The sequence below is a fragment of the Onychomys torridus genome, chromosome 22, assembly GCF_903995425.1.
Source record: "Onychomys torridus chromosome 22, mOncTor1.1, whole genome shotgun sequence".
Lineage (NCBI taxonomy): Eukaryota > Metazoa > Chordata > Mammalia > Rodentia > Cricetidae > Onychomys > Onychomys torridus.
This window is the reverse complement of record NC_050464.1, coordinates 13,673,374-13,698,337: the sequence shown is the minus strand read 5'-3', so window position 1 is coordinate 13,698,337 and position 24,964 is coordinate 13,673,374. Positions and strand designations below refer to the sequence as shown.

At 37.2% G+C, this 24,964-nt stretch overlaps 1 pseudogene; it reads left to right on the top strand.

The window, feature by feature from the left end:
- The window catches only part of LOC118572618, a 35,973-nt pseudogene extending 14,527 nt beyond the window's left edge, over positions 1–21,446 (top strand).
- Positions 21,447–24,964: the final 3,518 nt, after the last annotated feature.

Sequence of the window (24,964 nt, the reverse complement as noted above, 5' to 3'; positions counted from 1 at the left end):
CCTTGTGGTATAATTGAGCATTCCTTGGGTATATGTGAAGAGTGCTACAGCTGGGTCTTGGGGGACATGGATTCCCAATATTCTAAAGAAGAACCATATTGATTTCCAAAGTGGCTGTACAAGCTTACATTCCCACCAGCAATGGAGGAGAGTTCCCCTTGCTCCACATCCTCTCCAGCATATGGTGTCTTCAGTGTTTTTGATGTTAGCCACTCTGACAGGTATAAGGTGGTATCTCAGAGTCATTTTGATTTGCATTTCCCTGATAATTAGGGATGTTGAGCAATTCCTGAAATGTCTTTCAGCCATTTGAACTTCCTCTGTGGAGAATTCTGTTTAGTTCTATAGCCCATTTCTTAATTGGACCTTTGGGCATTTTGATGTCTAATTTCTTGAGCTCTTTATATATTCTGGATATCAGTCCTCTGTCAGATGTGGGGTTGGTGAAGACCTTTTCCCATTCTGTAGATTGTCACTTTGTCTTGTTGACCGTGTCCTTTGCTCTACAAAAGCTTCTCAGTTTCAATAGGTCCCATTGATTGATTGTTACTCTCAGTGTCTATGCTACTGGTGTTATATTTAGAAAGCAATCTCTGGTGCCAATGTGTTCAAGACTACTTCCTACTTTCTCTTCTATCAGGTTCAAAGTAACTGGATTTATGTTGAGGTCTTTGATTAACTTGTACTTACGTTTTGTGCATTCTTACACATATGGATCTAGTGGCAGCCTCCTATACGTTGACATCCAGTTATGCCAGGACCATTTGTTGAAGATGCTTTCTTTTTTCCATGGTACATTTTTGGCTTCTTTGTCAAAAATTATATGTTCATAGGAGTACGGGTTAATGTCAGGGACTTCAATTCAATTACATTGGTCCACATGCCAGTTTTTATGCCAGTACCAAGCTGCTTTTATTATGGTAGCTCTATAGTAGAGTTTGAGGTTGGGGATCATGATGCCTCCAGAGGTTGTTTTATTGTACGGGATTCTTTTGGCTATGCTGGGTTTTTTGTTTTTCCATATGAGGTTGAATATTATTCTTGACAGGTCTGTGAAGAACTGTGTTGGTAATTTGATGGGGATTGCAGTGAATCTGTACAGTGCTATTGGTAAGATCGCCATTTTTACTATGTTAATCCTGCCTATCCGTGAGCATGGTTGATCTTTCCAGTTTCTGATATCTTAATCAGATTTCAACAATACTTATCCACAAACCCAGCCCTACAGAAAGCACTAGAAGGAAAATTCCAACCTTAGGAAGTCATATACAGCCTCAAAAACACAGGCAATAGATAACACCACAGCAGTATACCCCAAAGAAGAGACGAACACACACAGTTCAAACAAAAAAAATAATAATAACAGGAATGAGCAATCACTGGTCATTACTATCCCTTAATATCAATGGACTTAATTCACCTATGAAAAGACACAGACTAACAGAATGGATATGAAAACAGGAGGAATCTTTCTGTTTCATTCAAGTAACACACCCAAAATTCAAAGATAGACACTACCTAAGAATAAAAGATTGGGAAAAGACTTTCCAATCAAATGGTCTTAAGAAGCAAGTTGGTGTAGCCATCCTAATATCCAGCAAAACAAACTTCAAACTAAAATCAATCAAAAGAGATGATGAAGGACATTATATACTCATTGCAGGAAAGATCCACCAAGATGAAGTCTCAATTTTGAACATTTACGCCCCAAACACAAGGGCACCCACATATGTAAAAAAAACATTACTAAAGCTTAAATCACATATAAACCTCCACACAATAATAGTGGGAGACTTCAACACCCCATTTTCACCTCTGGACAGATTGGCCAATGTGAAACTTAACAGCGAAATAATGGACTTAAATGATGTCATGACTCAAATGGACTTAATTGATATCTACAGAAAATTCCACCTGAACAAAAAAGAATATACCTTCTTCTCAGCACCCCATGGAACCTTCTCTAAAATTGACAACATACTTGGCCACAAAGCAAATCTCAACAGATTCAAAACAATTGGAATAACCTGTGTTGTATCAGACCACCATGGTTTAAAGTTCTATTTCAACAACAACAACAACAAAAACAAACAAAAAACAAAAAAAAAAACTACAGCATCCCTACAATCTCATGGAAACTGAATAATGCTCAACTGAATCACTAATGGGTTAAGGAAGAAATAAAGAAAGGAATTAAAGACTTCTTAGAGATCAATGACAATGAATATACCACATACCCCAACATATGGGATACTATGAAAGCAGTACTTAGAGGGAAATTCATAGCACTAAATGTCCACATAAAGAAGTTGGAGAAATCTTACACTAGTGACTTAACAGCACACCTAAAAACTCTAGAACAAATTTCCTTAATTTTTAAGAAGAATCTGTCTAATAATCAAATCTCTATTCAAACGGTGTTTCTCTGACTCAGCTTCCAGAGCACATGATTGGTATTGATTGTCATTTATGTTTTTTGTATTAATACTGTGCCATGAAAGTCCTGCTTATTGGTTCTAGTCACTGATCAGAAGTAATGATAGCATGAGCATCCTATCATTGCCTTTTTCCAAGAGTGATGGAAAGGACATACTCCTTCAATGTCTATGTCAGCTCTTAGTTTCCATTGACAATTCTCATAAAGTTACGGTAAATCACTGCTGTTCCCAATTTTCTGAGACATTAATTAGGAAAGGATGTTGTGTTTATCCCTCAATTTTTCCAAAATACACCACCTCTTACTCCTTGTGTTATTTGGATTTATTTTGTGTCGTGCCTCATTGTGTAACAAAAACCAGAATTCCTTTCGTGATTCTGTATCCAGTTGTGTTTTGCTAATAAAATCCCTCTGGTAACTTTATGTCAGATTTGAACACAGAATTTAGTTCCAAAATTAATTCTGATTTTAAATAACAGGGCAGTAGATGCTTCCAGATTCAATTCACTTAGTTATTTAAGTTTTGGAAATTCCCATGAAAAAGTGGTCAGAATTATCTATTAAATATTTCATAAAATTCCACACTGAATCTTCCTGGGGCTGAACTCTTCTTTTTGCATTTCTGTGTAAAATTCATTTACTTTTAGGTATGATATACTTTCTATATTTTATTGTTATTCTCATTTCTACTATAATTATTCCTGTTTTGATATTTTGCTTAAATCATTTAAATTTTGTCATTAGTGAATAAAATAACTGTCAATAGCTTCAATTTGCATTTTCATCAATTTTTTTTTGTTTTTCCCTACAGCACTGTTTCCATTCCTTTTCAAAGTATATAATAAACTAAACATCTGTGTGTTGCCAAGTGATGCTACATCATTTTAAGGAAATTTATAGAAAGATTAAAAAAGATCGGCTTGAAAATACCAAAGAGGTAAAGTGTGACACAATTTATTTTAATTCTAAGGCAATGATGTCAAAAGATAAACATTCCTTATAGAAAGCCCTATTAAGGTATTTATTTTTTGGTTTTTGGGTGTTTTTTTAGATTAATATAATTTTTTAATTATTTTTTATTACATTTGTGTTTTAATTTTACATATCAGCCATGGGTTCCCCTGTACTTCTTCCTCCTGCCCCCACCCCCACCTTCTCCCTAGACCCTCCCCTCCATTCCCATCTCCTCCAAGGCCAAGACTCCCCTGGGAATTCAGCTCAACCTTGTAGATTCAGTACAGGCAGGTAAAGGATCTTCTTTTCTCTTTTTTTAATTAAGAAATTTTTTCATTCATTTTACACACCAATCAAAGATACCCCTCTTACCTCCTCCAGCCCCCCAGCCTCCCCTTCCCAACCCACCCCAATTCCCATCCACAAGTAGGCAAGGATCTCTGCATCTGCTTCCATCAGTCATTGGAGAAAAGCACTGTGATGACAGTTAGGGTATTCACCTGTCTCTGGGGCAAGTCAGTTCAATTCTGGCACCATCTCCACTATTGCTAGTTGTCCAGGATTGTTTCATCCTTGATGATTCCTTGCAACTTCCATGCAATCCCCATCAAAATCCCAACACAATTCTTCTTCACAGATTTTGAAAGAACAACACTCAACTTCATTTAGGAAAAAAAAAAAAAAAAAAAAAAAAAAGGAAAACCCAGGATAACTAGAAGAATCCAGTACAACAAAACCACCTCTGGAGGCATCATCATCCCTGACATCAAGCTCTACTATAGAGCTTTTGTAATAAAAACAGCTTGATATTGGTATAAAAACTGACATGTTAACCAATGGAATCAAATTGAAGACCCTGACATTAACCCACATACCAATTAACATGGGAATTTTTACAAAGAAGCCAAAACTGTACAATGGAAAAAAGAAAGTATCTTCAACAAATGGTGCTGGCATAACTGGAGGTCAACATGCAGAAGATTGCAAATAGATCCATATCTGTCACCGTGCACAAAATTTAAGTCCAAGTGGATCAAAGACCTCAACATAAATACAGTTACTCTGAACCTGATAGAAGAGAAAGTAGGAAGTACTCTTGAACGCATTGGCACAGGAGACCACTTCCTATGCATAACACCAGTAGCACAGACACTGAGAACACTTAATAAATGGGACCTCCTGAAACTGAGAAGTTTCTGAAGGTAAAGGACACAGTAAGTAAGACAAAATGACAGCCTACATAATGGTAAAAAAAATTTAACCAACCCCACATATGACAGAGGGCTGATTTCCAAATTAGGTAAAGAACTCAAGAAACTGGACAAGAATATAACAAACAAACCAATTTAAAAAATGGGCTATAGAGCTAAACAGAGAATTCTCAAAGAAGAATTTCAAATGGCTGGGAGGCATTTAAAGAATTGCTCAGCATCCTTAATTATCAGAGAGATGCAAATTAAAACAACTCTGAGATACCATGTTACACCTATCAGAATGGCTATTAAGATATTTAATGAATTTGGTATTTTCAATTTGAGTTGTATCTTGCCTAGAACTTTGGCAGTATCTTTGAGCATTGAGATTGTCACTTATATAATCCAGTTTTTCCTAATACAGCTTACATGCTGGAATAAGAATAAGGATGTTGGCAGGAAAAAATGCTGACAGAAGGCTGTCAGGGAGTCAGTATCATGTCTGAAGAGATGTCATTGTTTATTTGCTAGTATTCTGAGGTTTGGAACATTTGTAGCTGTGGTTGCCTGAAAGAAAATGGCTCCCTAAAAGAGTATCACTATTAGCAGTTTTGGCTTTATTGGAGTAGGTATGACCATGTTGGAGGAAGTATGTCACTGTGGAGGCAGGCTCTGAGGTTTCACATATGCTCAATGCATACCCAGTGTCTCAAAAAATTTCCAGGTGCCTGTCAAGGTGTAAGAACTTTCAGCTCTCTCTCTAGCATCATGTCTGCCTGTATGCTACTTTGCTTCCTGCCATGATGATAATGAATCAGGTCTCTGAACTGTAAGCAAGCCTCCATAGTAAATGTTTTCTTTTATAAGAGTTGTCATGGTCAGGGTGTCTCCTCACAGCAATAGCAACCCTAACTAGTGAGTTCCAGAACAGTAGGTGATGAGTATGAGATATTGGTTAAGAATACTTCAAGGAAATGAGATATTGATGTATAGGACTTATTTCTAAACAAGTGCCTAAGAAAAGAGAAGAAACTAACAACTCTCCAGACAGGAGTCTGTTGTCACCAACTATTGATGCTTAGAATGAGGAAACACCTTGAGAAATGGTGTAGAACATGGCAGCATGATACTAGACCATGATAGATTTATTTTTAAAAGATATTTTTTCAAGGCAGGGTTTCTCTAACTAGCTCTGGCTGTCCTGGAAATCATTTTGTAGACCAGGCTGTACTCAATTTCAAAGATTCACCTTCTTCCCAAGTGCTGGGATTAAAGGTGTGTGCCATCACCACTGGGCTCATGGTAATCTTTTTGTTCCCCAAAATCTTTGGGTCAGTGTTTTGTGCCACTAGTGATTCAGGCAATATTAGCTGAATTCTTAAATAAGCCATTTCCACCCCAGAAAGTTTAAATTCTTTGTTTCATACATATTTTTTCATGCCAATCCACTTTCTGTTTTTGAAATTTCTGTCTCTTTTCAGCACCGAGTGGATTTCTTTCAGCTGATGATGAACTCCCAGAATTCCAAAGACACAGAATCCCATAAATGTAACTAAGGGTAATTTAGGGTCTAAAGGGCATGTGCAGAGGGAGGGGCTGATTCTTGAATTGTAAAGGGGTCATTCAAACAAAGAAAGCTGAATATAAAAAGACACAGACAGCCTATGTTATATGTAGCACCCTGAGGATTATATGCATACAGAAAATGTCAAGGTTATTGTACCTTCCATCTATGGCAGAGAAACTATAAGCATGAAATTTCATCAACATGGCTGCCTAACCAAGACCTGAATTGCCCCAACACCAGTTGACTTTCCAACATAGATGGGGAAAATCTCATGAGAACCCATCCTTAGATGAAGAGCTCCAGGTAGTTCAGGTCATCTGAGAGAGACATAATTAGTCTTCCCAAGGGATGAGTCCATGATTGTTTATCCAATACTAAATGGCCAACCCAGAAACAAATACAAGTTGGAAAAATAAGCAGGCTTAGCAGGTTGTATTTATGATTATTTATTTGTACATGCAATGAATTGATTAAAGAAGAGATGCTAAATTTGACAGTGAGTGGAGATGTGGCATGGGAGTTTAGGAGGGAGGAGAGAAAGAGGAAAACTAAATAATTATATTTTGATTAAACTTTTAAAAATCTGAAGGTCTGTTATGAGCAATGATTTTTCACTCCAAGAGTCTTCAGTGATGTGTGGGGCACCTACAGCAATTGAATGCTGATTCTCAGCCTCAGGCAGGACCACTGAATCAGAACCTCTACTTGCAGATCTGCTTCTAGAGCATTCAGTCATGAAGTACAGTGTTGAAATACCAACTTTCACTGTGGTTCATAATTGGAAGTGTGTTCACTAGCTTAAGGGACTGTGAAATTTATTTTTCCTTTCACAATAACGTAGTACATTAAAGTAGAAAAATTACAATGTTTATAATATATTTCTTCTCCATTCTTTTACTCACTGTGACTGGGTTTAACATTTCAGAGTAATCCTTCTTTTCATATATTCATATTAGAATGTGTTTTGGAATTTTAATTAATTAATTCCATTGTTAAATGCCTGATATTTCATTTTATATTATTAAACAATTTTTTAATTTGAATATATTTTGATCATGTTCTTCCCCTCCACAAAGGCCTTCTGAATACACCAAACACTGGACTTTAAGTTCTTTCTCAACAGGAAACAAAATCGCAATAAAACAGAAGAATTACCCAAAATCAAGGAAAAAATAAATCAATATATGTAGAGAGCTGCATGTAGCCGCACCTTAAAGATGGCGTTGGCTTCCACCCTCTGCCTTCCCAACAGCAAGTACTCTTTGTGGTAAACAGCTCCTTATTTGGCTATGGCCGGATTTGTGTGCCGCTTGCATATGCGTGGACCTATGGATAGTGCCCACGTGGCTGTCTGGGGTTGGTAGCCCAGACCTACTTAAGGGCTGGGAAACGCTTGCCGCGGGGGGAGACATCACTACTAACAAGGTCCTGAATAAACTGCTTAAAGAAGAGCTCCGGTGTTGCGTCATCCTTGCTGGTCTAGGCAGTCACAACAAATATAAAAAAAAAAAAAAAACACCAAATTGTAACCAAATTAAAGTACACACACACACACACACACACACACACACACACACACACACACTGTGGAGTTCATTAATATAATGGATGACTAGTCCTGAACATGAGGCTTGTCCTGGAGTGGTTGATATTCCCTGTGCCACTCCACTTAGAAACAACTGATTTTCCCTCTCCCAACACATATAAAGGACTTTTAAGTTGTTAACATTTTTCCTGGTAGAGAGGTCTTCATTTGTTCATTCATTTTTTAATGTAACAAAATAAAATGTAAAAAGATTTAAATAAAAATCTAACATATCAATGTTAGGGAAAAAGAAAAAGAGTCCAAGGGAAGATACAAGAATCAGAGACCCACTGATTTGTACACACAATAATCCCCTAAAAACACTAAACTGGGAGTCATAATACAAACACAGAGGACCTTCTAGAGACCTGTTCAGGCCTTATGCATGCTTCCTCTGTCTCTGTGAGTTCATGTGACATTTCATCATGTTGAATTGGGGTGCCCTGCATTCTTGGTATTCTTGGTATTCTCAACCCAACTGGCTATTGCATTCTTCCTGACTCCTCTTCTGTGGATTACCCTGGGCTCTAAGGAGAGGGATTTGGTGGAGACATCTCATTTAGGATTGAATATTTCAAAGGCTCTCTCTCTCTGCCTAATATATCCTTGTGGTTCTAGAATTTGTTCCCATATGCTGCAGGACGAAGCTTTTCTGCTGATGGCTGAGCAAGGCACTTATCTATAAGTATAGCAGATTATCATTAGGAGTCATTTTTATCTCTACAGTTTTTACACCAGTGTTGTTTGGTTTTTCCTTTGGACCCTGGGATATCTAGTTGCAGGTTCTTGGTCATCTAAGCAGTGCCAAGTCTTGGTTCCTTTTCATACTGTAGATCTTAAGTCAAATCAGTTATTTGTTAGTTACTCCCACATGTATTGTGCCACCATTGTCCTTTCATATCTTGCAGATGGTACACCAATGTAGATAAAATGCAGTGTACCTTCCTGTGTCCGAGACTGTAAATCAAAGCAGGTGAAGGCTCTGTGTAGGCACCTGCTTTTATCATAGATATAAAATGTCTAATTTCATGTTAGCTCTTTCTGATTTGGAGATCCTTGCCCAGTCAATCACTTTTATTTTTGCTGGCTAAGACACAATAAGCACTGTTCTTTCCTTTATTATGTATTTACTTACAATTCACCCCAATATTCAGAAGAAACTCCAGCATGAGACTGATGCAGTTCTGCCCAATAAGGTGAGTAGATGGTGCTGGGAGCCACAGAGAAAATGTCAAACCCCAACCTGAAACACTACTTTGCTACTTGCATTTAGAATTATAGTAAATACAGTCAGAATTGATTCTTCCAACAGTAATCTGTGAAAATATAAAACAAAGAAAAAATTATTTGTAGAGAAAAACTAATCTCTTAATTCTGTACTGATCCTTTAATGAACACTATCTCTAACTACAATGACACAGTCCAAACACATGCATAAAATCTCTTTAAATTTTAAGGATACGTGTCAGTCAAATGTCTCTTTTAAACTTTAATTGATGGTTTGCCTGCATGTATATCTCTGTACCATGTGCATATCTGAAACCAGAGGAAGACAGAAGTTTGCCTCAGATTCCCTGTAATTAGACTTCTAGGAAATGTGCTCACCACATGGGTACCAGGAACTGAATCTGGACCCAAGAGAGCAAGAGAAAATGGTGCCCTTAACCACTGAGGCACAACCCTAGAACTTAAACAATAGACCTGATAGCTATATTATTATTACTGTAAATGCTTTGGCATGACTGATATCAATGGTGCCTTGTGTGGTCCTTTCTGGGCAGGCTGATTCAGCTGTGCTCTTCATTACTCCTCTCTCTAATCACATATTTAGACTAAAACAAATCACATAGGCAGCTTTCAAATTAAACTGTTAACCTCTAATTTATGGCAGCTTCAGAATCCCACATTGTGAGAACCACACATCATATAAACTGTCTTTTCATTTATGCCCAAAACTGGATGCAATAGGGTATGAGGTACCTGAACTCTGGGACTGGCTGTGTTGCCAATGGCATGCACACAAAACATCTTCAGACCTCATACTCACCTCGCTGTTCTTGTTATATTCTGTCACTGTGACAAATGCCATGATCCAAAACAACTATGGGGAGGAAAACATTTACTTCAGCTGACATTTTTACATCAGAGACCATCACTGAGGACAGTCAATGCAGGAACTCAAGATAGGAACTTATAGGCAGGACTGCCGGCCACTCCACACTGCACTGCTTCTGACCAAGGTATTCACACACAGCCAAAGAAGCACAGCAGGGACTATGGAGGATGCTGGCTGCTCTCTGACCAACTAACTCACTGACTTGTCATTATCTAGTTGTTCTCTTGCAGCCCAGGGTCATCCACTCAGGAAACAGTTTGCTGACCTTCCTACATCAATGAACAGATAGGGCAACAACTTTCCCAGATATATACATGATCCAATTTAATCCACAAACCCCTAATCTTTCATTTTAGACCTCCTTTTCAGGTGACTTTAGCCTGTGTGATGTTGAAAGTTACAGATTTAATAGAACAACATATAAAGTAAGAAGGAAAAGTTTCTTTCAGGAACCGAACACGGAGCTGAAAAAGTCCCTCACTAGAATATAATATTTTTGCTCAATTCATCTTCATTTTTAGGCTATTTAACCATAATGTATTTCAAAGGGAAAAGATCCTATTGAAGTTATCCACTATAATTTCTTATACTATTCCTGTTTAATGTGGCATTGATCTTCAAATTGAACAGCTATAGTAATATTAATTCAGTCACAGGATTTTAAAATTGTGAGTTGTCCTCTGAAAGGATTGATACAGAATTTTAAAAAAATTAACGTTCTCCATATTGTATTTTCTCAGTCTGGAATTGTGGCCTCCTTACACTAAGTTTTGACATCCTCTACAGCTGATTTATGTTTAGTGAGATTGACATGCTATGCCATTCATCATTACTGAAGGAAAACAATACAAATTAGAAAACTGAAGACTTGGGAACTAAGTGTAAGCTTATGTGAATGTTCTTCCATATTCATTTCATCATAAATTTCAGTGGACTTTTAGTATGTTGATACACATGAATTTGGTGAATAGGACTTATCAATGGTAAATCCAATCATTAATCTGGGTTGAACGAGGAGTTTCTAAAAACTTAATAGTACTAAGTAGGTTAACATGAAAGTTAGTTTCAAATCTAAAACCAGCAGAAATCTTTTTTTAATCTTCCCAGGCACCTTCCACTTATGAAGCCCTGGTAGAGATGGAATATCTGGGCATGGTGTTGAATGAAACTATGAGATTACAACCAGTTGCTAACAGGGTTAACAGGCTTAGTAAGAAAGATGCTGAAATCAATGGTGTGTTTATTCCCAAAGGGACATGGGTGATCATACCTATCTATGTTCTTCATCAAGAGCCAAAATACTGACCAGAGCCTGAGAAATTCCATCCTGAAAGGTATGAGGACCCTGAAAAAGGGAACATACACAGAACCAGACTTCTTAGAGTATGTTAAGATGTCTCTTACTTTAACCACTTTAATATAAATTTTTATTACCTTGCTGTGTGTAAGTTTGATTTTAGAATACAAGTAGTACAAATTGATAATTATTGTAAAAGCTATAGACATTTTAGTGGACCAAAAATAACATTTCTGTATTTTATAATTTGGTTTTATAGTCTTAATCTTGTCTTGGCTAGGTTTTTTTTTTTTTTAATTTTGTGAAGAGATAATATGAGCGTGGTAACTCTTATAAAGGAAGATATTTCTTTGGGACTGCATTATGGTTTCAGAGTTTTAGTCCATTATCATCCTGTCAGGAAGCATGGCAGCATGCAGACAGACATGGGGCTGGGGAAGTAGCTGAGAGTTCTACATCCAGATCAGCAGGCAGCAGGCAGAGAAGAAAGACAATAGTCTTGGCTTGAGCTTCTGAGACATCAAAGCCCACCAGCAGTGACAATTTACCACAATAGGCCACACTTTCCAATAGTGCTATAAGTCACTATTTCCAAAGTCACTATGAGTCTATGGGGCCATCTTCATTCAAACTGCCACAAAACCTTAATGTAAATTTCATTAATATAATGACATCATTGTACAAATTTCAAAGTGTTTGTAGATATTTAGATATTAGAAAAAGCATCAGTTTTCTCCTGTTTTTATAATTACTGATTACTTTCTATAATCTATAATTGCTATTGTATGACAGGTGCTTGAGTGTGTGTGTGTGTGTGTGTGTGTGTGTGTGTTTCAAAGGGAGCAAATATAATTACCATGATTAGGAAATCAATTATCTTATTTAAGTTGTGAAGTTTATATTTCTTCAATGGTTCCAATATTATAACAAGAAATCTCTGGACCCATTCCAAAATATAGGAATAATTTCCTAAATATAGGAATCCATTGTATTAGACATTGATACAGGTAGAGGTGCAGAAAGCCTCCTCTTAGTTGGTTTAAGGTGCATCACTGAGGATGATTGTGAATATAAGTCCTATTAGTCTTCTTTCTGCCTATTTTGTGAAGGAAACTCCCTCACATTTATCCAGTGGGTGACTCCTCCAAAGTCAACTAATCTACTCATTAGAAAGTTGTTATTTTCATTCTTCTTGAATCTGAATCAGGGTAGTCTGTGAGCAGAAAGTAATAAACAGACTGTGTGAATTGTATGCAGCATAGAAACAGTTGCTAGGTTCCCATTGTTACCCCACTAATAAAAATACAGGATCATATTTTATCTATTTTTTTTAGTTTTGAAATTATAATTTGGAATATTCATTTCCTCCCTCCAAATATTCCTATAGATCCCTCCCAATATTTCTTCAAGTACATGGCTTCATTTTTCACAAAATGTTATTTTGGTGCTCGTATACAGATGTGTGGATATACATATACATTCCTATAAATAACCTGTCCAATCCATATCATGCAATGTATGTAAAAATGATGTTTAAATATAGATGCAGTTGAATCAGAAGGCCAAGAATTTAGATATATAGTAACCTTTTTTATGAAGTTCTTGATGCCAAAGGCCTTGTATTCTTAGCCATGTATCCCTGGTGTTGATAGATGGTCTATGTATAGCACTTATTAGAGGAGGAGAATGTAGTCAACTAACTCCTGTTTTCTGGTTAGGTGAATTCTGTGTCCCTCTATATAGCCACCATTTCCACTTCCTTTAGTTCAATGGCTACAATCTTACATATCATTCATTTTGCATCTCTATTGTTGCTTCTGCTTTCAATAATATAATATAAACTCAGTGTCATCAGTGACTAGACCTGGGAAGAGGAATGCAAAAGGTATAAAATACTGATGTTTTAATCAAATGCAGTACATAAGATGTCAACAGAAGAATGCCAATTTCTCTCTCTCTCTCTCTCTCTCTCTCTCTCTCTCTCTCTCTCTCTGTGTGTGTGTGTGTGTGTGTGTGTGTAAAATCTTTCCAAACAGGATTCCACCACGTTACCTTGCACACATATACCAGTACAACTTTCACTAGACTCCAATGTAATTCTATAAAATAGCTTAGAAATTATTTCTTCATCTTCCCTGATACTCAATTACTCTCAGAGAATGGATGGTTATTAGTCCTCTAGAACACTTATGGAATTAGCATTTTTATTTAAATAATATTGTGAGAGATCAAAATTTCATTGGACATAGGTCTGTACTTTTAGTAGTTTTTCCCCTAATGGAGGAAGGAGATGGAGATAAAATTCAGTGATAACAGATTAGAGAAGCAGCATATGTCCTTGCAAACCACTTCAGCTGATAATTCTTGAAGGAGGGAGAGACGGCCAAAAATCTTATGAAAGAGACTTAATGAGGAAGAGGAGCAGGAGAAGAAGAGTAGGAAAAAGAGAAAGACAATTGGGATAAGTAGAATAAAACAAAGACAGGAAGGAAGGAGAGGATGGTGAAGAGATAATGGAATATTAACAGTTCATTTGTAACATACATGTCCTCATTCTCCAATGAATAAATCCCCAACTCAAGTGTCATGGTCAGGGAAATTCCTTCCTTCTTCAATTTTACTTTCTGATGTTCACACACTGGGAACACAAGACATCCTTAGTATTTTCAACTTTAAAGACATGTTTGATTTCAATGAGCATTCACCACACATCATCTTATTAACATTGAGAACTCCTTTACTGTAAAGTTGTAAAAAGAACTTTAACTTTTAAATCTCATAATGAATTAACTCATGCTGATAGGAATAATAAACATACTGGAGTCATCTGTATGGTTCTGGCTGAGGGCTGTATATGAAAACTATAAACATGTCACTCTTGTGTACTTCATGTTCCATTATTTATGTTCTTATTCAATAGTGACATCAGGTTTAGCAAGGAGAATAAAGAAAGAATCAATCCTTATACATACTTGCCTTTTGGATATGGTCCTAGAAACTGCATTGTCATGAGGTTTGCTCTCATTAACATGAAGCTTGCAATTGTCAGAATCCTCCAGAACTTTTCCCTGCATCCTTGTGAAGAAACAGAGGTAAGGCAGAACATATGCTTTTTGGCATGTTTTGTTTTTTATTCATAGGCATTTTCATAAACTGGTATATATATATATATATATATATGAAATATATAGAGAATATACTGTTTTATCATGAATTGATATTCTCTCTGTCAAAAGATCTATACAAAGCCATGCATGATCTATAGAGCTCTTGAATTCTGGAACAGTTAATCTGTGTCTAACTGTAAATGTTAAGATGATGTATAGTCAATGAAGATATTATTTTTATGTTTACATACAGTATCATTGAATTTGAGTATTTTTTGTTACAAGTATATATGCCATTTTAAAATAGCAGACTTTTTATAGCATTTTCATACTTGTATATATCACACATGGAATAGATTATTTTCTTTCTATTTATTCTTCTCTCCTAAAATACATCCTGACCACAGCCTCCTCTCTCCTTCCTCCCCTTATCCCAATGCCCCCTCCACCTCCCCTATGTCCCAGTTCCACTGCTCTTTTGTTCCCCATGAGAAAAGATCAGGCCTCCCTGGGATATCAACCAAACATGGCATACCAAGATGCAATGAGACTGGGCATAAATGCTCATATCAAGGCTGTATGAGACAACCCAGCAGGAGGAAAACTGTTCCACAAGCAGGCAAAAGAGTCAGATACACCACTACTCCCACTGTTAAGATTCCTACAAAAGCCCCAAGCTAAACAGCCACAGAATGTGTGCAGCAGTCCTTGCATAGACCCATGTAGGCCCCATGATTGCTGTTTCAGTCTCTGAGCTTCTATGAGCCCTGCTTAGTTGATTCTGTTGACCATGTTCTCCTGGTAGCCTGAACCTTCCTGGCTCTTAAACCCATGGAACAGATTTTTAAATTGTATTTCAGTTTACCTACATATATGTACATGTTTTGTCTCCAAGAGGTGTAATGATCACTTTATGATCCCTGTGTGATCTCAGAATGTCTGAATGTTTCATCCACCAAAGTGGCTTTACACATTTCACAGTGATTCCCATTTATAGACAGACACAAAAATCACTGCAGTAAGGCTTGTTAAGGAAGGGAATGGCTCAGTTGCCTTTATCTGTAGTTTGAGTTTTCTTGCCTGGCCAACAGTCAAAACAAATCTCTCTCTTCCGCCAGGCCTATAGACGCTCAAAACCAACCAAGTAAACACACAGAAACTTACACATTGTTTAAAAACTGTATGGCCATGGCAGGCTTCTTGTTATCTACTTCTTCTATCTTAAATTAACCCATTTCTATTCATCTATACTTTGCCACATGGCTCATGGCTTACCAGTATCTTATATCATTCTTGTCATGGTGGCAGCTGGCAGTGTATCCACCCAGCCTGCTGCTTCCCACAATTCTCCTCCTCTTTGTCCCACCTACCCTATCCTTCCTGCCTGGCTATTGGCCAATCAGCACTTTATTTATCTTAACCAATCAGAGCAACACATTTGACATATAGAACATCCCACAGCACTTCCCCTTTTCTTTTTTTCAAAAAGCAAGGTTTTAACATTTAAATTTTTAGATAACAAAACAATTATAAAGCAAGAATTACAGTTACAATATTAAAGAAGATATCCTATCTATATTATATTTGTGAGTCTAAGGTTTTATATCTAACTTATCTTTTATTATAACTGAGGAAATTATAACTATCTAGTCTTCAACCACATCAAAGACCTTAGAAGGATATAATATTACCTGAGAACTGAGAGAAGGATGCAAGCAACTTTTGGGAGTCTTGCAGGGTAGACAGAGACAGCTAGCAACCTGGACAGTCACCTAATGTTCATTTGTAAAGTTGGGGCATTTGTCTTCAACCCACAGGGCTAGAGTCTCTTGGTCACTTTTTTCAGTGCCCTGTAGAATGCCTGGCAGTTTCCTCTGTGAAGCAGGAACCTGAAGGAACATTTTGTCAAAGTTCAGTGGTCACCTTTCAATGGGTCCTGCATGTCCAGTAGATCAAGCAGTCCAGGCAAGAACACTTTCTTGCCCAAATGGCTATTTTTGCCAAGGTGAAGATAAACTCCATATGAAGTGTCTTCAGTGCCCATCCTCCTTTCTGAAGTAAATCGGTGTTGCCAGAAGCAGACATGTCTCACTATCCAGAAAGTCTAAATTTTAAAAATATTTTAAATACCATATTCTGTAGGTCTTTGAAGTGTTTGAAGATTACCTATCTATCTGAAATATCTCTGTGTATACCTAGAAGACTTAACTAACATGGCTATGAGTTTGATTATCATAGATGACTAATTATTAATCTATTTTTAATTATTCATTACAATTTTAATTGAGCTATACAAACATAATACCTTAAACAAGAGTAGAAATATACACACAGTATAACAAATTAACTTTATGTTTGTATCAATAGACTAAAATCTATACCAATGTAAAACATTTTAAACAAGTTGTTGCTCTTTAGAAGTAAGTTCCTTAATCTACCCTTTCATCCTATTATATCTATACCATATCCCCTTTTATTCTTTAGAAAGAGATCACATTAATAATCAATCTGCTTTAAATAAAAATATTGGTTTTTCTCTGTCCCACACCAGAGGGCTCTTCTGATTTGGGACACAAGAATCTCTTAACCTATTCTTTTAGCAATATGTCTGGGTTTAGAGAAGGAGTGAGCCAATTCCATCTCCAAGGCCAGCTTGATATTTTTTGGGAATTTGGGCATAGTTTCTCCTACTACTTCCTGCTAGAGGGGGGCACTGTATCTTATGGGGACACAAAGAAAATTTTAGGATTATGGAGTAGTCCATGAAGGTGAACCTCTGAGCCAGTTGCCTTGAAACCATTCTGGATGTTGGATCATCTGGGCCATGGTGTCATTGGAGACCTTCCAGGTGGTCTTGGCTGATCAAACCTGATGTATCTTAACCTGGAACAAATCCACAGCCTCTGGCTTTCTGTGGAAACAAAAGCAGAGACTCTTTTCCAAAGCAACATATCCTTATATCCAAATTTTGAAGTCAAAGTACCTTTAAAATGTACATATTTGTTTAACTCAACAGGTTTTATGATCAAATCTTTTTCTGCTGTTAAAAATCCCAAAGACAACACAAACCAGATTCTCTGTGTAACATCCATCTTTATAAGACTGAAACACTGCTGTGGCTGCTGGCTCTGCCCACCTCAGCTTCCCAACAAGGTGGTGGTACAGTTTACCACCAGCTCTGGGTCTGGAGCTATGTGTACCATCCACTATCAGAAGCAGTTTTATCAAAGCAGTGCATAGCCCAGAAACTTTTTTTTTAACTACCAAAGGCTAAATCAACCATGCAGCAGAGTAAATTACTGCTTGTAGATTCCTCATTCCCACCACACTGCTGATCAGACACACATGCCAGGAACCTGCCATAGTAGTTCAAACCAGCAGGCTGCTGCTAACTTGAGAGAGAGCTGTTTTTAGCTCTGTTTTAGAATCTTTTTTCTCAGGTTTTAGGTGGAAACTCTTGCCAACACATTGGGCACCATTTGTAGTTTGAGTTTTCCTGCCTGGCCAACAGTCAAGACAAATCTCTCTCATTTGCCAGGCCTATAGACGCTCAGAACCAACCAAGTAAACACACAGAAACTTACATTGTTTACAAACTGTATTGCCATGGCAGGCTTCTTGTTATCCTCTTCTTCTATCTTAAATTAACCCATTTCTATTAATCTATACTTTGCCACGTGGCTTATGGCTTACCAGTACCTTATATCATTCTTGTCATGGCGGCAGCTGGCAGTGTATCCACCCAGCCTTCTGCTTCCCACAATTCTCCTCCTCCTTGTCCCGCCTACCCTATCCTTCCTGCCTGGCTACTAGCCAATCAGCACTTTATTTATCTTAACCAATCAGAGCAACACATTTGACATACAGAACATCCCACAGCATTTAGCCTACCAGCTACGGGTGGGCTAAGACTTCTGTTGGTCTTTTCTGTGTAAAACACACAGTCCAGTGCCACTTAGAGATCTCTGGCAACAGTTAACTCTGCAGCTCTCACACGATTGAGCCTGTATGATAATGAGAATTAAGGGATGTGTAATAACTGGGGGGTGCTCAACAACCTAAGACAGAGTGCCTGTGTGGCCTGGACAGGTGTCTCCATGACAGGTAAGGTGACCTGCTGACGTCCCACACAACCTAAGTCAGAAGCTAATTTTTTAGTAAAATTGGGGGAGGCAGGGGGAGCGGCAGGGACCTGTAGGGCCCTGGCCTCTGTTTGGGGTAACTGTTGCCTTGCTTGCTGACCTTGATATCCTCCCTATGCTAATTCCCTGTGAGATTCCACCCTCCTGAATGCTTAAGGGAAGTTCCTTGTCTGTGTATCCTGCATATTGGTTGTTAACAGCTTAGATGCAAGATTGTAAAACATTGGAACCGAACTCCTGCCTTCCAGGGTTCTCCCATTGTGCTGTAAGCCTGTATTTAAGACCTCCTCCCTCCTTTGATAAACGGCATTCCACATTCAAAAAAAAATCACTGCATTAAATAATTTTTCATGGATATAAAGGACTCCTTTTTTGGCAATTTTATGTACTTGTCCTCACATTTTAGGAACTTGAGTCTAGACTAGCAGGCATCTACACACATTCTTATAAATCTGTCTGTTTCTTCCCTTCTTTATTCATCATTATTTCTTATCCTACAAGTTCATATCAATCAGGTCCCCAAGAACTTTCACTAGATTTTCTTGGTGCAATTTACTCCTTTCTTCTAGATACAGTGTCTTCAGGCTGCCACTGTACCCCAGCCCCCAAACCTATGAACTACCACATGCACTTCCCTTTGCTATTTTATCTTTGTTCATCCCCTACTTTCTAAATTACCTAATTTTATTCTCTCCAAAAATTAAACTGTTGCCTTGGAGGGCATTCGTATATTAAAAATCTTTCAATTAATACATTAAACATTTTAAATTATTCTAAATAGTAAGAACTGGCAAAATTATTTTTATAGATGCATGTCATTATGTGTATTTTTAAACATTGTTATTAATTATTTGGGAATTCATGCAATGCATTTCGATCACATTTACCTCATCATTACAGTTTATCCCAGATTCATCCTCACCTCACTTCACACTCAGTGTATTCTTTTTCCATTTTTCTCTCTAATTGTTTAAGTCAATCAAGTACAGTTTCTGTTAGATGACTGCTCTTATGTGTGTGGCCAGGTCTGGAATATGGTTTATTTAAGAGAGTTCACAGCATCAATAAAGAAAACTACCTTTCATAGCAACTATCAAACATTAAAGCTCCTCAGCCACAGGTGGGACTATGTGTCTATACACACACACACACACACACACACACACACACACACACACACACCATTTCGGCTTGAATTTGCACATGTCACATGTTTTGTTCATGCTGTCACACCATTGTAAGTTTATATGTGCATCTGCTCTGGTCTCTTTAGAAAATACTCTTTCCTTGAAGTCTGTGACCATGTCTAGCCTTACAAGTCCTCAGCCCCCTTCTGTGTACACTGTTAATATAAGGTGTCACACTTAGAAACATATTTGGAAAGATCTCTAAAGAACTTAAGAATATGTTGTTGTGTGCCAGGTGGTGGTGGCACACTCCTTTAATCACAGCACTTGGGAGGTAGAGGCAGGTGGAACTCTGTGAGTTCGAGGCTGGCCTGGTCTCCAGAGCAAGTTCCAGGAAAGGCATAAAGCTACACAGAGAAACCCTGTCTTAAAAAAACAAAAATAAAAAAATAATATGTTGTTACCTTAAATGTAGCAATACCCAACAAGTTTAATTTCATTACTTTTGTATTAAATATGACTCAGTAAATTTTCATCATGGAAGAATATTATGTAGTCATTTTCCCTTTGCTGACTTTTGGTCAGTTGTCCTCCTGCTCAATACTTTAATGAAGTTGAGTGGCTTTATTTTGATAGGCAATCTGTAGGCATCTGGAAGTCTTTGCCAAACTCTAACTACCTACAAGATGGCCTTTCTCAAACTATGAGACAACCTGTTTGCACCTTCTTCTGCTGATACAGTATTATTGCTCTGATAGAGTGCCCTCTCTTTCACCAACTGACAAGAATGTCATTTAAAAAATTAGTCAAAATGACTAAAAATTCCCCCTTTAGCACCATCTTAGAATTTTAGAAGAGAGAGGATTAACGCCATAGTGGTATCCAAAGTCCCTCCCTCTATCATGAACCCCTGTGTATCAGATTAGAAAGTAAATGCATTGCAATAGTGTTACCATGTACCAAACCTACTCATGGTTTTCTTTCCAGTTTTACAAAATGAAAATTAACTTTATATCACCTTTTAAAATGTGCTTGCTATGTGTTCACAAATATGCTTTACAAATTTGAAACTTTTAATTTTCAGTTGGAATAAAGAAGACATACCATCACAATTTTGTCTAGGGCCTTTAACAGATTAGGTGATTCATATGTATGTTGAAGTATGAATAGATTGAAGCATGTTTTCATATTCTGTATAAGTAATTCAAGATGTTTGATATTTGTCTTAGTTGGGGTTTCTATTGTAATGAAGAGATACCATGACTATGGCAACTCCTACAAAGGGAAAACATTTTTATTGAGGTGACAGCTTACAGTGTCAGAGGTTTAGTCCAGTACCATCATGATAAGGAGCACAGTGGCCTGCAGGCAGATAGATATGTTACTGGGGAATTTTTTATCTGAATACAAAGGCAATAGGAAGTGGCCTGAGACACTGGGCATGGATTGAGCATATGAGAACTCAAGGCCTACCTCCACAGTGACACATTTCTGTAAGACCACATCTACTCCAACAGGACCATACATCCTAATAGTGCCACTTTGTTAGGGATCCATTTTCTTTCAAACCACCACAGTCTTAAAAAGTGTTTTATTCACTTATTTATTTCTAGAAAGCAATCCATATCATTCAAGATGGTACAGAACATGCTATGTAACCAAGCAAGCCTTTACCTTGTATTTCTCCTCCCTCTTACTTCTGAATGCCAGGGTCACTGACAACAGAGGAAGAAACCACTATTGTTCTTAAGATATTGGTTCTACCAACCTTCTGTGTACTTGATGATTTATTTAACTCATTTGTGTATTTATCAAACTATTTCATGTTCCCTTGAAATTAGGTAAGGAAATAACTCATGCTCCAGAAAAGCCTATTGTCCAGAAGGTTGTATCAAGAAATGGAGCCATAAATGACAGTTGATTTTATCTCAAGTTCTGATATGTTTTTCAAAAAGTCCATCATTCTAAATACCTGGATTTTAATTCAACCCTGAAGGAAGCCTACATGAATATGACTTTAATCTACGACACTTCATGACACAGTTCTCAATTATTTTTCATTGTCTCGATTTTGTGTATGGAAGGAAAGTGATTATTTAGTGATTATTTAGCAATCTTTATGTTCTCTCATGTCAAAATTTGCCCATTTTCCCAAAGATAGCACAATATGTTACATTTCGATGCTGATAAAAGTTTTCTCATTAATTTTGTCAATATTGTTTCCATTATAGAATCTTTAATTTCTTTAATTAAAAAATTAATGTTTAATTTATGGGTGAGCATTCCACTGACAATTATTCTTTGTACTTTGATAGATTGTCAGTTTCTTTCTTAATCACTATCCACTTCAAAAAGTAATTTATTTTATTAGAGCTGAGGGCTACATTAACATATTGGTAAATGATGCATATTTAGAAGGCAATTGGATATTAAGACTATTTATCAGAATAATAGGTCCATTCTTGGGTTTGTGAGCTCCTCAACCATGGATCCTTGGCTAGACAACTAAGCATGTGAATCCTCCCATGGAATAGAGTTAAATCCAAACAGAAAGTGGTTGGCTACCTCCACAATATTCATGTCATTATCACATATATACATCCCTATCTTGCCATGATGGTCATTATAGGAGTTCATGGGATTCACTTCTTAATAAGAAAGACTGTTGATTTCTTTCCCCCTAAAGAATCCTCCCAACCCCTTTTCAGCACTATAAAAGATTGTCATCAAGGTGAAAGTTTCCTGGACAGTACAATGTTAACATGGCCTATAACCAATGTATTTATTATCTTCTACTGTAGGATCTTACCCTCATGTTCTGCTTAGTAACCAAGAGCAATGGCAGTCTCCTGTTGTTTTTGGTGTTCTTCAGGACAACTCTGGTGAACAATTTGAGTGTAGATATCCTACATCTGGTAACGGACTATTTATTAGACACCTTTGGCTTATGAAAGGACCATAATCCTCAATGTAGGGCATGTTTTCATATATACATGTAAATATGTTCAAAATGTAGCTTTCTATCCTGGTTTGTTTCAATTGTCCACAAACTGTATCCAGACCTCACTAAGGTACAAACCAAAAGTAAAACAAGAGAGGAAAAGATATGACTGATCCTTGAACTAGAATGGTCAGGCAAAATACATCACTACTCTCTGCCAGGAGCCTGGGGGGCACTCACAAACTCTATGCATTCCAGAATGTTCCTCTTCAGTGGGTTCCATCTGTGGGGTCTCCTTTTTTTCTCATAGCCCATTGGCCAACAGGCTACAGGGACAAAGGGAGCAGAATCCCTGAGCAGGGCTTTAATGGCTAGAGTATGATGGAAAGAACCTCTGAGAGACAGCTCCGTTTCATTCCACAGAGTGAGGAGGACCATATAGGATCAGGACACCAGCTGGGACATCACATAGTAGGTGCTCAGAGTATGCTTTGTTTGCATTATATTAGGGCAACACACTGGGAAAAAAAGAAAGAGGAGGAGGAGGAGGAGAAAGGAAGGAAACAGAAAGGGAAGAAGAAAGAAAGAAGAAAGGAAATCAGGAGGGAAGAAGGAAGACATAGAAAAAAACAAATAATTTGGTTTTTAGGGGTGATCCTGTCTCAGGTATACTACAGGAACATAAAACAAAAAAAGTAATATATTTCCATTAACCTGCTTTTGTAAAAATACTTTGTTTCCATGGTAGTACAAGAATGTTGCACCCAGCCCATGTGTATTAGTTACTTTCCTACTGCTATCATATGACATGATATTCAAGACAATTTACAAAGGATGTGTTTAATTGGAATTATGAATTTAGAGAGCTGGTGTCATAATGGTAGAGCAATATCTTTGTTTGGGCCTCCAACCCCCATATGGCTCCCTGCAATGTCTTCCTAGCAGCTACAAGGACAGGCCATTATGTTCTGGTTTTAGCATTCAACCTATCTTCTATTTTAAAGCCTGCAAATCATTCACATTTCTCTAAAAACAACATGGGCAGGCCTGACACAGCAAAAGCCCACTCCTTGTATCACCTTTCTTCTTAGTTACTTTTTTTTTTCTGAGTTAAAACATCATGACCAAGGAAATATCTAAAAGAAAGCATTTAATTGGGATTATACTTGCTGAGTATTAAACTTTGTAGTTGTGAAACAAAGGGATGCAAATGGGACAGCTGAGAGTTCATATCTAGATCCAGAAGCAAGAGACTGAAAGGACACTGAAAATGACTACACCTTTTGAAACTACAAAGTCTACTCCCAGTAACATAACTCCTTCACCAAGGCTGCACCTCATAATCCTTCTTAAAGAGTTCAAACAAATAGAGAACAAATATTCTAACATTTGAGCCTATGGGAGCCATTTTCATTCACACCATTAATCCATGCAACTCTAGAGCTACATAGATCCACCGTCACTGAGTTTGTGCTGCCTCTACAGACATTTTGAAATAGAATACCTCGGTTGAGTGCCTGGTCTTGTTTCTTTTGGAATAGTCTTGTACACACTTGACCTATTGTTCTGTCCCCCTCAATGCATCATAGTACATAGCATAGTGAAAGCCTAATTCAGATAGCTGCACTAGGTCCCGCAGCCCAGGAATGTGCCTTGTGATTGTTCAAAACAGAGCACTGTGCACTTGAAGTAAGAAATTGTATAAATTAAGTTGGTAAGAACTCTAGGAAAATCCTTGAGGTTGATGGTGCCATAATGACATGTCTCCACAGATAGCCCTTACCAATGTCTGAATAATTATGTATATTCTTTTATTTTATGGGTAGTGAATTCATTATTTTCATGCACTCATCAAAGAAGACCTTAATTTAGGTAAGAGCTAAAGATAACATCTTATGAACTGAGGAGATTTATGAGACTGAAGCTAGTGGATCTTCTTTTTTCTCTGATCCTTGATGTTGACTGAGTTTATAAATCCATATGAACTTGAAAAAACATTTTATATTTCCAGTGATTCTTAAGTTGTTGTTTTGTTTGCTATGGTATATACAATTCATTTCTTTTTAAACTTTTTATTATATTTGAAATTATTATTTATGTGTTCATGTGGTCTCCATCTCATGTCATTACATGGAGATGGAGGTAAAAAGATAACTTTCATGAATCATTTCATTATTGTTTCTACATTGGCTCCACAGGTCATTTCAGCTGGTCATACTGGATGTCAGGTTCTTTTAACCAATTAAATATCTCTGCAGCTCTATAGTTTTATTTGTGAGTAAAATAATTAAGAAAAATCTGATTTATAATTGTCAAACTAAGAGACCAGATGGGATTTTTCTTATTAAAAACGAATTACTTCTAGAAAGGTGAAGTGCACATATATTAAAACACTAAAATGATGCATTAGGACAAAGCTTTGGTTTTACCAAGAATTGTTTTGCTTTTAAAGTCTTGACTAATACAAGGCATGTCCTTCTTAATGTTTTCATATTCCT